The sequence below is a fragment of the Nicotiana tomentosiformis genome, chromosome 10, assembly GCF_000390325.3.
Source record: "Nicotiana tomentosiformis chromosome 10, ASM39032v3, whole genome shotgun sequence".
In the NCBI taxonomy this organism is placed as follows: domain Eukaryota; kingdom Viridiplantae; phylum Streptophyta; class Magnoliopsida; order Solanales; family Solanaceae; genus Nicotiana; species Nicotiana tomentosiformis.
The window spans coordinates 2,632,882-2,645,529 of record NC_090821.1 but is presented as its reverse complement, the minus strand read 5'-3'; positions in this window follow the sequence as shown (position 1 = coordinate 2,645,529).

Genomic DNA, 12,648 nt, shown 5'->3' with positions numbered 1-12,648 from the left:
TACTCCTCAAGATTCAGATGATTCCTCGTCCATATACGTCCATAGCAAGATTATACGGGTCCGATTTGATAAGATTCCTCGGCCAATTTGTGATTCCAGGGAAAATTAGGGTTTGCCTGATTTTTCTCCTAATTTGGTTCTTAATCGATTCTACATGCTCTTCTTTCCTTATTTGTGGTTGATTTATTCTATTTCCTTGTTTGGATGTTTGATTTTGGCTACTATATAAATACTTATTTTTCCTTGTTCCCCTCTAAGTCTGAACAATCACTGAAGTTACTACTATTCTCTCACTCTCACTTGTCTTATACTACCTTGAGGCTTAATCTCTTGGCCGGTTGAAAGCCAAGGCTACCAGCATTCGATTATTAGACCTTTCTCAGTGTGAGCACTGCCTGGGGTTCTATCACGACCCAAAACCTAACATGTCGTGATGTCGCCTATCGATGGTACTAGGCAAGCTGACATTCCCAAAATATTCAAGTAATTCAATGGAAAATATAGTTTAAAACTTTTTCATATCAAATATTTTTCATAAAAACAAAAGTTGAACTCAATATAGAATCACAATGCGGAAACTAACCCCAAACATCGGGGTGTCACTAAGTCACGAGCATCTAGACAAACAAACTAATACAACCAGTGTCTAAGTATCAATACAAGACATAAAGAAATATAGAAGGAGAGACAAGGTCATGCGGACGCCGACAACTACCTCGTAGTCTCCGGTACTCGATCACGCCCGAACTCAACTACCTCCATGATCAAACACACCTAGATCTGTACATGAAGTGCATGGTATAGCATGAGTACAACCAACTCAGCAAGTAGCAATAATAACTAAGGAACTGAAGATAATGGCGAGCTACATAATTATAGTCCATTTTCAATAATTCCAACAGAGAATAAACATGCTTTCAAATCCAGCAGTTTAAGTCAAATCAATTTTATACAGTTCAAGTTCATGTAATCTGGATATAATATCTTTCAGAAAATTTCATAATAATGATAGATAACAACTAAGTGCAACAACAAATGAAAGGCAAGTACAGCCTCTCAGGGCAACAGTCACTCCACTCGTCACAATAACTCAACCACTCGGCTCTCAACCCTCAGAACTCACACTCAATAAGTACCCGTGCTCACTGAGGGTGTTCAGAATCATGAGGGGCTCCTAGAGCCCAAGCGCTATAAGCACGGACAACTCACGTGCTGCACGGACAACTCACGTGCTATAATATCATATCTAAATCCGCACGGACAACTCACATGTTGCACGGACAACTCATGTGCCATAGTATAAACATAAGAATCCGCACGGACAACTCACGTGCTATAATAATATATCTCACATTCATGCCCTCGGCCTTGCTCAGCCATAAATCTCTCCAGTCTCTCGGGCTCTTAGAAATATCAGCCCAAACAACAATAATATGATGCATCAATAATGAACAATAAAGACTGAGATAAAATAACAAGTAAATTGTGACTGAGTTTAAACAACAATTAAGCAGATAGTTCAACATGTACACGACCTTTGTGGGTCCCAACAGTACCAACATATAGCCTAAACATGGTTTCTAGTCAAATTTCTATAACACATAGAGAGCACATAACTATCAACAAGTTATTCAACTTTACAGTTTCCATGGGACAGACAAAGTCACAATCCCATCGGTGCATGCTCACACGCCCATCACCTAGCATGTGCGTCACCTCCAAAATAATCACATGACACAAAAATCTGGGTTTCATACCCTCGAGACCAGATTTAAAACTGTTACTTACCTCAACGTAGAACTCCTACTCCGAAATGCCCTTTCCTCTCGAACCGGCCTCCAAATGACCTGAATCTAGCAACGAGCAATAAAATACGATCAATATGAGCTAAAGGAATAAATCCCACAAGGAAAATACTAATTCATAGGCCAAATTCCGAAATTCACTCAAACCCGGACCCCGGTTCCACTTCTCGAAATCCGAAAAAAGTCACAAAATCCGAAAGCCCATTCACTCACGAGTCCATAGATACGAAATTTATCAAAATCCGATATCATTTGGTCCCTCAAATACTTAAATTAAACTCTCCAAAATCCCAAGCCCTAGCCCCTTATTTCACTTCAAAAGTCCTACTAATTAGGTGAGAAATCAACGGGAAAACACCATAGCTAAAGATAATAGAGCTCAAGAAATTTACCTCAATGAATAGCCTTGAATCCCCTTCAAAAATCCCCTTAAAAGCTCCTATGTCCGAATTGAAAATGGTGGAAATGAGCAAATATCCCGAAGTCCTCTTTTTATACTTTCTGGCTAGCAAAACCGCACCTGCGGGCTGCGGTCCAATATTCACTTCTGTGACGCCGCACCTGCAAAATTTCCATCGCAGGTGCGGAACTCACTCAAGACCCCAGTTTCCGCATCTGTGGTCAACCTTTCGCACCTGCACAAAATTCTCCGCATCCGCGAAGCCAGTCATTTTCCTCCCTTTCGCATCTGTGTCCCAGGTCTCGCATTCTGTGGGCTCGCAGATGCGATAGCTTTCTCGCACCTGCGCTTCCAGCCCACCTTAGCCTTGCCCCGCACCTGCCACTTCTCCAAGCACTTCTGTGCCCTCACACCTGCGGCTCCCCCTCCGCAGGTGCGGCAATACCAGTAACATCAGCTTCAGCTGCATTTTTCCAACTTCAAACAATCCGTTAACCACCCAAAATCACCCAGATCCCCTCGGGACCTCAACCAACCAGACCAACAAGTCATATATAAATATACAAACTTATTCGAGCCTTCGAATCACTCAACACAATATCAAAATACAAAATTACCCTCGGATTCAAGCCTAAGAACTTCTAACTTTCGAATTCCACAAACGACATCAAAACCTACCAAACCACGTCCGAATGACCTCAAATTTTACACACATGCTACAAATGACGCCACGAACCTATTCTAATTTCCGTAAATCCATTCCGACCCTAATATCAAATTTTTCACTACCGACCGAAATCGCCAAATTTCCAACTTTCGCCAATTCTAGCCTAATTCTACTACGGACCTCCAAATCATATTCCGGACGCGCTCCTTAGTCTAAAATTACCTAACGGAGCTAACGTAACTATCAAAATTCAAATTCGAGATCATTTACACATAAGTCAATATCCGGTTCACTTTTCCAACTTAAGCTTCTACTTTAGAGACTAACTGTCTTAGTTTACTCTGAATTCTCTCCGGAACTGAACCAACTAACCTGATAAGTCATAAATCAATTGTAAAGCATAAATTGAGTAGTAAATGGGGGGACGAGGCTGTGATACTCAAAACAACCGATCGGGTCGTTGCAGGTTCATTCGAAACCTTTGGGAACTCTAATGCACTGAGATTTCTGGGTTCTACTGCTCGTCTTGCTACTGACGTTTGAGATATTACTGAAATTATTCTTCTTGTCTACTTGTTTGTCAATTAGTAACTGGTAAGTCCTTTGGCCTTTGTAATTTCATCTTTTGTTTGTGAACCAATGTGTTACCCTGCTATCTCTGCTACAACCCTATTTGCTAAAGATTAGTTTGTGATTCTGAACCTTCCTTAACACTGTGACTTACCTAGTCTAATAACCTGGATTCTGGATTTCTTAAGCATGTCTTACTGTTCTGCGTATTTGTTGTACTTATGTCTATTATCTGTTGTGATCCTATCTCCCATTCCAGACCCTTGTGAGGAACTAATTCATTGCCCTGAATGTGTTCATATGCACTGACTCTCTTAGGTCATTCATGTGTAGCTTGTTATCTTCTCCAATAATCATGTAATTTCCGAATGCCATCACTGTCTGAACCTCTAAAATAGTATGCCATATTTTTCTGTAATTCCATTGTGTGATCTGCTCGATTCTTTGTTTCTAAGTGTTGCCCAGGACTTTTCTAGTATAAACTTCAATGTTCATCCTTGCTTGTATATGATTAATTAACACTAGGCTTGATAATTACCTATTATGTTAACCTAGGGTTGATACTTTCATCTACCATGAATCCTAATGTCTGCTTGTCTTGTTAGCCTAAGGTTGACATATTCTTTACCTACTATGAGTTCTTAGAATCCTTGTGCTGCAGTTAGTGTCCATCTTGTTAAGTCGCATGATCAACTATGTATGTTTGCCAAATTTATGTCACCGGTATGATTGTTAGGTAAGGATTTTCCTGTTAAAATCTTCATATGAAGATTGTACTCTACCCCTTCTTGTGCATGATTCTGCTTGGCTGTCATATGCAGTTCTTTGAGTTGGTCCCATTTTGAAACAATGTTTGCAGTGGTTTGGTGGTCTATGATACCTTATCTTGTCCCTGTTAATCTTGTTGCTTGCCCGTATATGTCTTTGATGCCTGTCAACTTCGCATGGCCATATCTATTGGCTGAAATTGTAGTTCTTTCAGTTGTGAAAACTAAGTGCCTAAATTACTCCATGCGTAGTTCTGTTACCTGTATGACTAATCTGGTATCCATTAGCTTAATTACAAGAATTGTTTGGGTCTGGTATGTTGGGCCTGCCTTTGGTATTTGGGGTCTGAAGCACACTATTTGCAACTGGAGTTTGGGCCTGCAATCCACATGAAGCTCTAAGCCTATTTGAAGGCCCAGATGTGTTACTGGGTTATTCTATATTTGTATTTGGCATGTAATCATTCAATGTGGTCTATAATAACTTGTAAAACTGAATGATGGGGGAATTAATGAAAAATGGTGCTGAGGTATTCTAATGCTCGCATGAACGAGTAGAAAACATGCCTACAGGGTTAAATTACCTTGTTTGATATTTGTTTTGACGTGTTTTGATTCTACACACTAATAGAAATCATGTCTATAGGAATCACACACACTTCACTTAATTTGTCTAATACTAGTGCATTATTCAAAGTATGTTAGCTCATGTAACTACTACACTTGTTTTCATGTCTACTACTGAACGCTTTTAGACAACATGTTTATAGGGATCAAATGCCTACTATTAGAAAACATGCCTATAAGATGCAATAATACACGCTTTTGATAATACTCATCTAGATACCATGATTATAGGGTTAATTAATTAATCAAATGCTTCTGTTATTTTCATTATACTGCCCCACTTAGATGATATGCCTATAGGGATAAAGTGTTATAAAATCAAGTCCAATTGTCAACTGTTAGAAATTCTACCTATAGGATATTGTCACTCGCATAAGAAACTGTTTATGAAATCAACGCTGCTAATTCTGGGCTCTCAAAGCTGTTTTACTACCTCATTGCGCAACACTTAGATATCATGCCTATAGGGTTTGTAACATTTATAAGATGCAAATTCGTTAATCTAAAGCTGTAGTATTCCCTGTACAAATTATTGGAAATCAGAATCATATATAAACCATGCCTATGGGATTCCACGACTCTAATGCGCCTTGACTGTCTATTGCCTAAATCCGCTCGCGTGCATTTGTTGCTTATGTGTGGAGGAGAACTTGAGCCATTTGTTGTCTTTATATGAAGTCCTACATATTTTGAATGCACGTCTAATTTTATCATTTTGAGCATCCCAAGTAAAGTCTAGAACCACCCAATAGTAGGTCCAAAGCCTCCTGGACCATAGGCATAGGACGAGTAGCACACACATAGGAGACGGTCTAGAATTGAATTAGAGCGCTTTAAGTAAACAATTTTAACATAGTAATCGGTAGCAGGAGATGATAGTCTGTACCCATTGAATAATATGCGTCTATACCCCCCAACAAAATAGAGTAGCTGAGAGGAATCATAGACACATCTTAGAAGTTGCCAGAGCTATAAGATTCCATGCTCATATTCCTTTAAGTATTGGGGCCACTATTTGTTGAATGTTGTGTATATTATAAATAGAATGCCTACCCTGTTCTAAATGGACTGTCTCCTTTTGAGAAGTTATACAATAAAAGTTCCTCACTATGACACTTAAGAGTATTGAGATGTCTATGCTATGCAAAAAAATGTGCAGGAGAAGGATAAATTTATGAGCAAGGGAATACCAACAATGCTAATGGGCTATTCTGGCACACAGAAAGGAAACACACTTTTAAATTTGGCTAACAATGTTTTCTTTGTCAACATGGATGTTATATTCAGGGAAGACATCTTTCCTTTTAAACATTCCAACTCCAAGCAAGTTCATGTCTTTGCTCATCAATTGAAACCAGCTTATATCTATGCACCTGCCATATGAGCCATGGCTCATATGCTTCATATCTATGACAATAATCATTCTTTTAATGAAGGAGAGATCAATACAGTTGCAGAGGATATGCTCAACATGGATGCTAGTGAGTAGGTTCCAAGAGTAATCCAACATGAAAAGGGATCAGAAGAGACACAACAAGCAATATCACCACACACAGTGCAATTCCAACATCAAAGTTCTGAAGAGGTTCATTCTACTGATGCAGAACATCCTACTAGTGCACCCATTACTGGTGCACCTATCACAACTAGTGCAATTAGGAGGTCCTCTAGAGATAAATGTCCACTTATATGGATGAAGGACTTTGTATCTCTAAATGTGCATGCTTTAGTACCATATACCATAACAAAGTATGTGTCATATAGTGAGCTGTTACCAAATTATCGATCATACTTGGTTTCCTTCTCTACTATGGTTGAGCCTACTACATTCACCGAAGCATGTCAAGATCCCATATGGGTGGAAGTTATGAAATCTGAGATTGAAGAATTGGAGAGTAATCATACCTGGGATATTGTATCTCTTCTAGAGGGTAAAACTCTTATTGGCTGTAAGTGGGTATATAGAGTGAAGTACAAGGCTTCAGGGGAAATAGAAAGGTTCAAGGCAAGGCTAGTAGCCAAAGGTTACAGCCAAAAGGAAGGTATTGACTATCTTGAAACTTTTTTTCCAGTGGTGAAGATGGTGACTGTAAGAACCATTCTGTCCATTGTTGCTGCTCAACATTGGCACATTCATCAAATAGATGTGTACAATGCCTTTTTGTAGGGAGATCTTTTGATGAGATTTACATGCAACTGCCTCCAGGATTCAAGAGACAGGGGGAGTCACAACTAGTGTGTAGGCTCATTAAATTCTTATATGGCCTTACATAGGCTCCCAGACAGTGGAATAAAAAGTTTACTGAAGCTCTATGCACATTTGGTTTCAATCAAAGCTAGTATGATTATTCTTTATTTGTGAAGAGAACTACATAAGGTATAAGTAACAGTGGTACTGGTTTATGTAGATGATATGTTAATTACTGGTTCTCAACTGAAGCTGATTGAAGACACTAAGACAACATTGCAATAGACTTTCAAGATAAAGGACTTAGGGGAATTGAAGTATTTCTTGGGCATAGAATTTGCAAGATTTGAGAAAGGCATCCTTATGCATCAAAAAAATATGAATTGGAGCTTATCTTAGAGCGAGCTTGGACTTGGTGCAGCCAAACAAGTTGTAACACCTTTGGAGATAAATACAAAGCTGACTACTAAGGAATATGATGATCACATTGGAACTACAAGTAGTGAACTAGATGAGCTATTACCAAACCCAAGGGTGTATCGGAGGTTGATAGGGAAGTTACTCTATCTAACCGTGACAAGACCTAACCTAGCATTCAGTGTACAAATACTGAGTCAATTCATGCAGCAACCTAAGAACTCTCATATGGAAGCTGCTACAAGGATTGTCAGATATGTCAAAAATCATCCAGGACAAGGACTTTTATTGTCAAGCAATAATAAAGGAGCCTTAAAAGCCTACTGTGATGTAGACTGGGCTGCTTATCAGCATTCCAGAAAATCTGTGACATGATATCTGATTAAGCTAGGTGATTCTACAATGATTAGTCAAGCAAGTATAAGAGAAAAATTCTACAATGATTGGTCAGAACATAGTACATTAGCACAAGAGAGCAGCAAACAGATTTGTTAACAAAAAGGCTAACAAAGGTTCAACATGAATACTTAAGTTCCAAACTAGGTGTGTTTGATGTGTTTACGCCACCTAGCTTGGGGGGAGGGGGTTGTTGAGAATAAAGGCATTGCATGAAGTTAGTTTAGATAGTTAAGGGTATATTAGTCTATTTATCCTAAAGCAGTTAGTAGGTTGTTAAGAGAGTTAGTTGGTTATACTGTAGCTTGTATAAATACACTACTGTACATATAAAAGATTTCTCTCCATTGTTGCCTTCTTCTCTCTACATGTTCTCTCATTTCACTCATCTTCTATCCATAATTCTAGCACTAATAAAATAGTTAATCGTTTCGTTAAAAAAATAATATGAAAAGCGGTTTAAACTCACGAATTAATTACGAATTAAAATAGTTCGAACAAAAGGATACATTTTCTTGATTACCTCAATTATACCACTTCATTTGGTCCAACAACTAAGCAAAATTATTACTCCAGCTGTTTATTGAGATCCGAGTCAATCAGTTAATTGCCATTCAATTACTAATTTAGCATTGAAGGAATATTAATTACTTGGTATTCAAATCATGTAGTGTTAAGATATCAACATAATTTAAAGGCGATGTATTTGCGTTTAATGATATAAAGGTTAAAAAAAATTCAAATCTACTGATGAAACTCCTCTTCATTTCCTAATATCTCTATTTACTATTTGGATTGGAGACACATGTTATGGTTCAAAATTAATGGATAAGATTTAATTGATTAAAATCAGGCCATGACCATGGTTAAAATATTTAATTCCTTCTTTTATCAAAATTTTCGATAATATTTTCCCTCTCTCCTAGTGCTGAACTTCCGATAATTCCTCCCTCTTTGTGCCAATATACATCAGCTCTCAAAAGTTGGCAACACTAAAGATCACGGAACCAGAGAACATCTTTCAGATTTATACCATGAAAATCGAGTTTTTGAATATCATTGTTAGATTAAAAAATCAATCGAAAAAAACACAAGAAGTGAAAAAACAAAGAACAAGACAACAAGTCGTGGAGCTTCATTTTTTCTAGAAATAACTGTCCAATTCTTGCTTGGTTCTTCCTTATACATTTTGATTCACTAGAAATTAGATACTTGTTTGTCGGTTTCTTATTGTAGCAATTATCAAGTAGAAAATTGTATAAAATGTATTTGTGGAATTAACTAATTGAACTTTTTGGTGTGAAATTTCGTAACTGGACTATTTTGTTCTTTCCTTTTTGTTTAGCGCTAAGAGAGAGTAAAGATATTATCAGAAATTTGAATAAAAGAAGGAGTTAGAAATTGTAACCATGGTTAAGGCCTTATTTTAGTCAACTAAATCTCATCCACTAAAATTTAAACCATGACATGTGTCTCCCATTCAAATAGTAACTTGGAAAAATGGAGAAATTAGGAAATGGAGAGGAGTTTCATCCCAAATTTAATTATCAGCTATTCCAGAGAGCAAGTTCTATAAGGGAATTTTTTAGAATTTATTTATTAATTATGTTCTATATTGCATCAAAGTATTACATATGGATTTAAAAAATTTCTTATTTAATGAAATTAAATTCCCAATATAGTTGTCAAACAACAAATTAAATAATCCAAAGCATTTATTAATTATTTAAACAATTTTAATGGTAATTGTGATGACCCAAAAATGTCATCTTTAATTTAAATGTTTATTTATGTGTTCTATGAAGATGTTGAGAGCTTACATGCTATGAGTTACGTATCAATTGAATAGTTGATGTTAATGGTGTTCCTTTTCTAGCAATATATTGCTTATGATGCTACTGTTAGTATTGTTTTCATGTTGTATTATGTTGATTGGATCATGTATGTGTTGTTAGGATTGGTTTCTGGGATTCTCTAGTAGGTGGATAAGCCCAGTTACAAAGGAAACTCTAGCGAAATTTTTGAAAATTTTGGGAGTTAGTAAAAATTCGGAAAATTAAAATGGGTGAAAGAAGAAATAAGTTATGTTATGTGTTTGGGGGCGGACTCTACTTCTCATTTGAGGACTATTAATATTATGGATACCAATTGGATATGATAACAAGTGTATGAGGCATATTATAAGTGATGTAGGATCTAAGGAGATGCCTAAGTCTAAGTCAAGTTGAAAAATTTCACAATAGACTAAAGTTTCAAATGGGTTCGCACAAGACCAAACTTTGAACGAGTATATCTACTTGTATATTAGGAATTATGTGATGATCTACCTAAAAAATAAAATATCTTCGAGTCTAGTTTCTAACTCTTCAAACCGTTCGTCATTTGGGCACTCTTACAAGAAGTTATGACTAAATTACCAAAAGATGGCAAAATGTGAGTCTACGGCCAAATCCGCGATCGCAGAACCATTATGTGATCGCAGAAGTGGTTATGCGACCGCAAAACTAGTCGCAGACCTGTCCAGAGAAGTCCATTTCTAGGCACCGATTTTGCGGTGCATTGTGCGACACGCATACCCATTCTGCAGTCCATTATGCGACCGCATACCCGATTTCGGAGGGTTAATTTTCCTATTTTTATAACCCGACCCCATTTTGATAAATAGGTATTGGGGCTTTTTTGGGGGGAATTATCTGATAATTTTGGAGAGAAGTGAGAGTGTTTTAGGTAGAGAAAGAAGCTCAAGTTCTTTGTTCATCAAAAATCTTGTTCAAACTTTGAAATCCAACAAGGAATTATCACAAGATCCTCACCCAAGAGGTAAGATTCTAACCCCTATTCTTCAATTTCGAGTTTGGGTAAAGATGGGTGATTATGAGTGTGATTCTTACATGTGAGAGTATTAGTTATACATGCTTGTACCAATAAGGTTATGGGAAGATTGTTGAGTTCAAATGGGTAAAGATTGGATTGCAAATGGTAGAAATCTTCAAACAAAACTTTAATTGAGGATTTGAAAGGCAATCCGATGTCGGAATTCGACAATTTTTGTATGGTTAAACTCGTATCGGAACGGGTGTTCGGGTTTTGTGAGTTTTTTCGGGATTTGAGACGTGGTTCCCACTGTTAATTTTTAAAATAAATTTCAGATTTTAATTCGAAAAATTTATAATTTCATATAGAATTAGTTCCTACGATTCGTGTTGAGTATGTTGAATTGTTTGTAATTAGATTCGAAGCTTTCGGACACGAATTCGCGAGGCAAAGGTATATTGGAATCTTGAAATGTGCTTGCAAAGTGAGGTAAGTGTCGTCGTTAACCTTGACTTGAGAGAATAGAACCCTTAAAGTATTTGTTTTGTGTAATGCATGTGAACGACGTATAGGCGAGGTGACGAGTGTCTATACATCGTCAAATTAATTATTTGCATAATCACTTGAAAAATCATAAATCGTTTTAAATCATGAATTAATTATTATATTAATTATTTCTCTCATTTTCTTTGCTCAATATCATGCCTTGAATCCATGCTATAATTGCTACATGCTTATTTGGTTTATGTGACTTAATTGCCACTTGACGTTTAACATACTTATTATTATAATGCATATTACATCCTTAATTTCCACAATTAATTGTTACTTGTCATCACTTATTTCTAATAAATCATAATTATTGTATGCTTGTTGTCTTATAATTTTATACTAATTGTTGCATTTATTGGAGTAATTTCTTTTATAAGAATTGGTAAATGAATATATTGAAGGAACGGGTTGCACGCCGCAACGGAAATGAAAGTGAATATATTGGAGGAGCGGGTTGCACGCCGCAACAGAATTGATTGAAATGAATATATTGGAGGAGCGGGTTGCACTCCACAACAAAATTGATTGAATAGATATATTGGGATCGGGTTGCACGCCGCAGATTCAGAATCTTATACGTTATATTGTGATGCATCTCACATTGGGCTTGGTGCAGTATTAATGCTAGATGGCAGGGTGATTGCATACGCATCACGATAATTGAAAGTTCACGAGAAGAATTATCTTGTTCATGACTTATAATTGGCAGCCATTGTTCATGCGCAGAAAATATGGGGGCATTACCTTTACGGTGTCTCATGTGAGGTATTTACTGATCATCGTAGCCTACAATATCTGTTCAAACAAAAAGATCTCAATTTGAGGTAGAGAAGATGGTTGGAGCTGTTGAAAGACTATGATATCACCATTTTGTATCACTTCTGAAAGGCCAATGTGGTGGCCGATGCTTTGAGTAGAAAGGCTGTGAGTATGGGAAGCCTTGCGCATATTTCGGTTGGTTAGAGGCCGTTAGCTACAGATGTTCAGACTTTTTCCAATCAGTTCGTGAGGTTACATGTTTCAGAATTCATTCTGGTTCTAGCATGCACAGTAGCTTGGTCTTCTTTATATGAGCGTATCAGAGGGTGACAATATGATGATCCTCATTTTCTTGTCCTTAAGGACACGATGCGGTATGGTGGTGCCAAGCAGGTTGATGTGGGGGATGATGGAGTTCTGCGGATGCATGGTCGTATTTGTGTTCCTAATATGGATGGACTTCGTGAATTAATTCTTGAAGAGGCCCACAGTTCCTGGTATTCTATTCATCCGGGTGCCTCCAAAAATGTATCAAGATTTGGGGCAATATTATTGGTGGGGCACTAGGTTACATAGGTCTCACGAGTCACAAGCAAGCTTAGTAGAGTTTGAAGTATCGGTACAGAGACGTCTGTACTTATCTCTCAGAGGCTATGAAGTTTAGGAAAAATATCACTTCTTTCTTA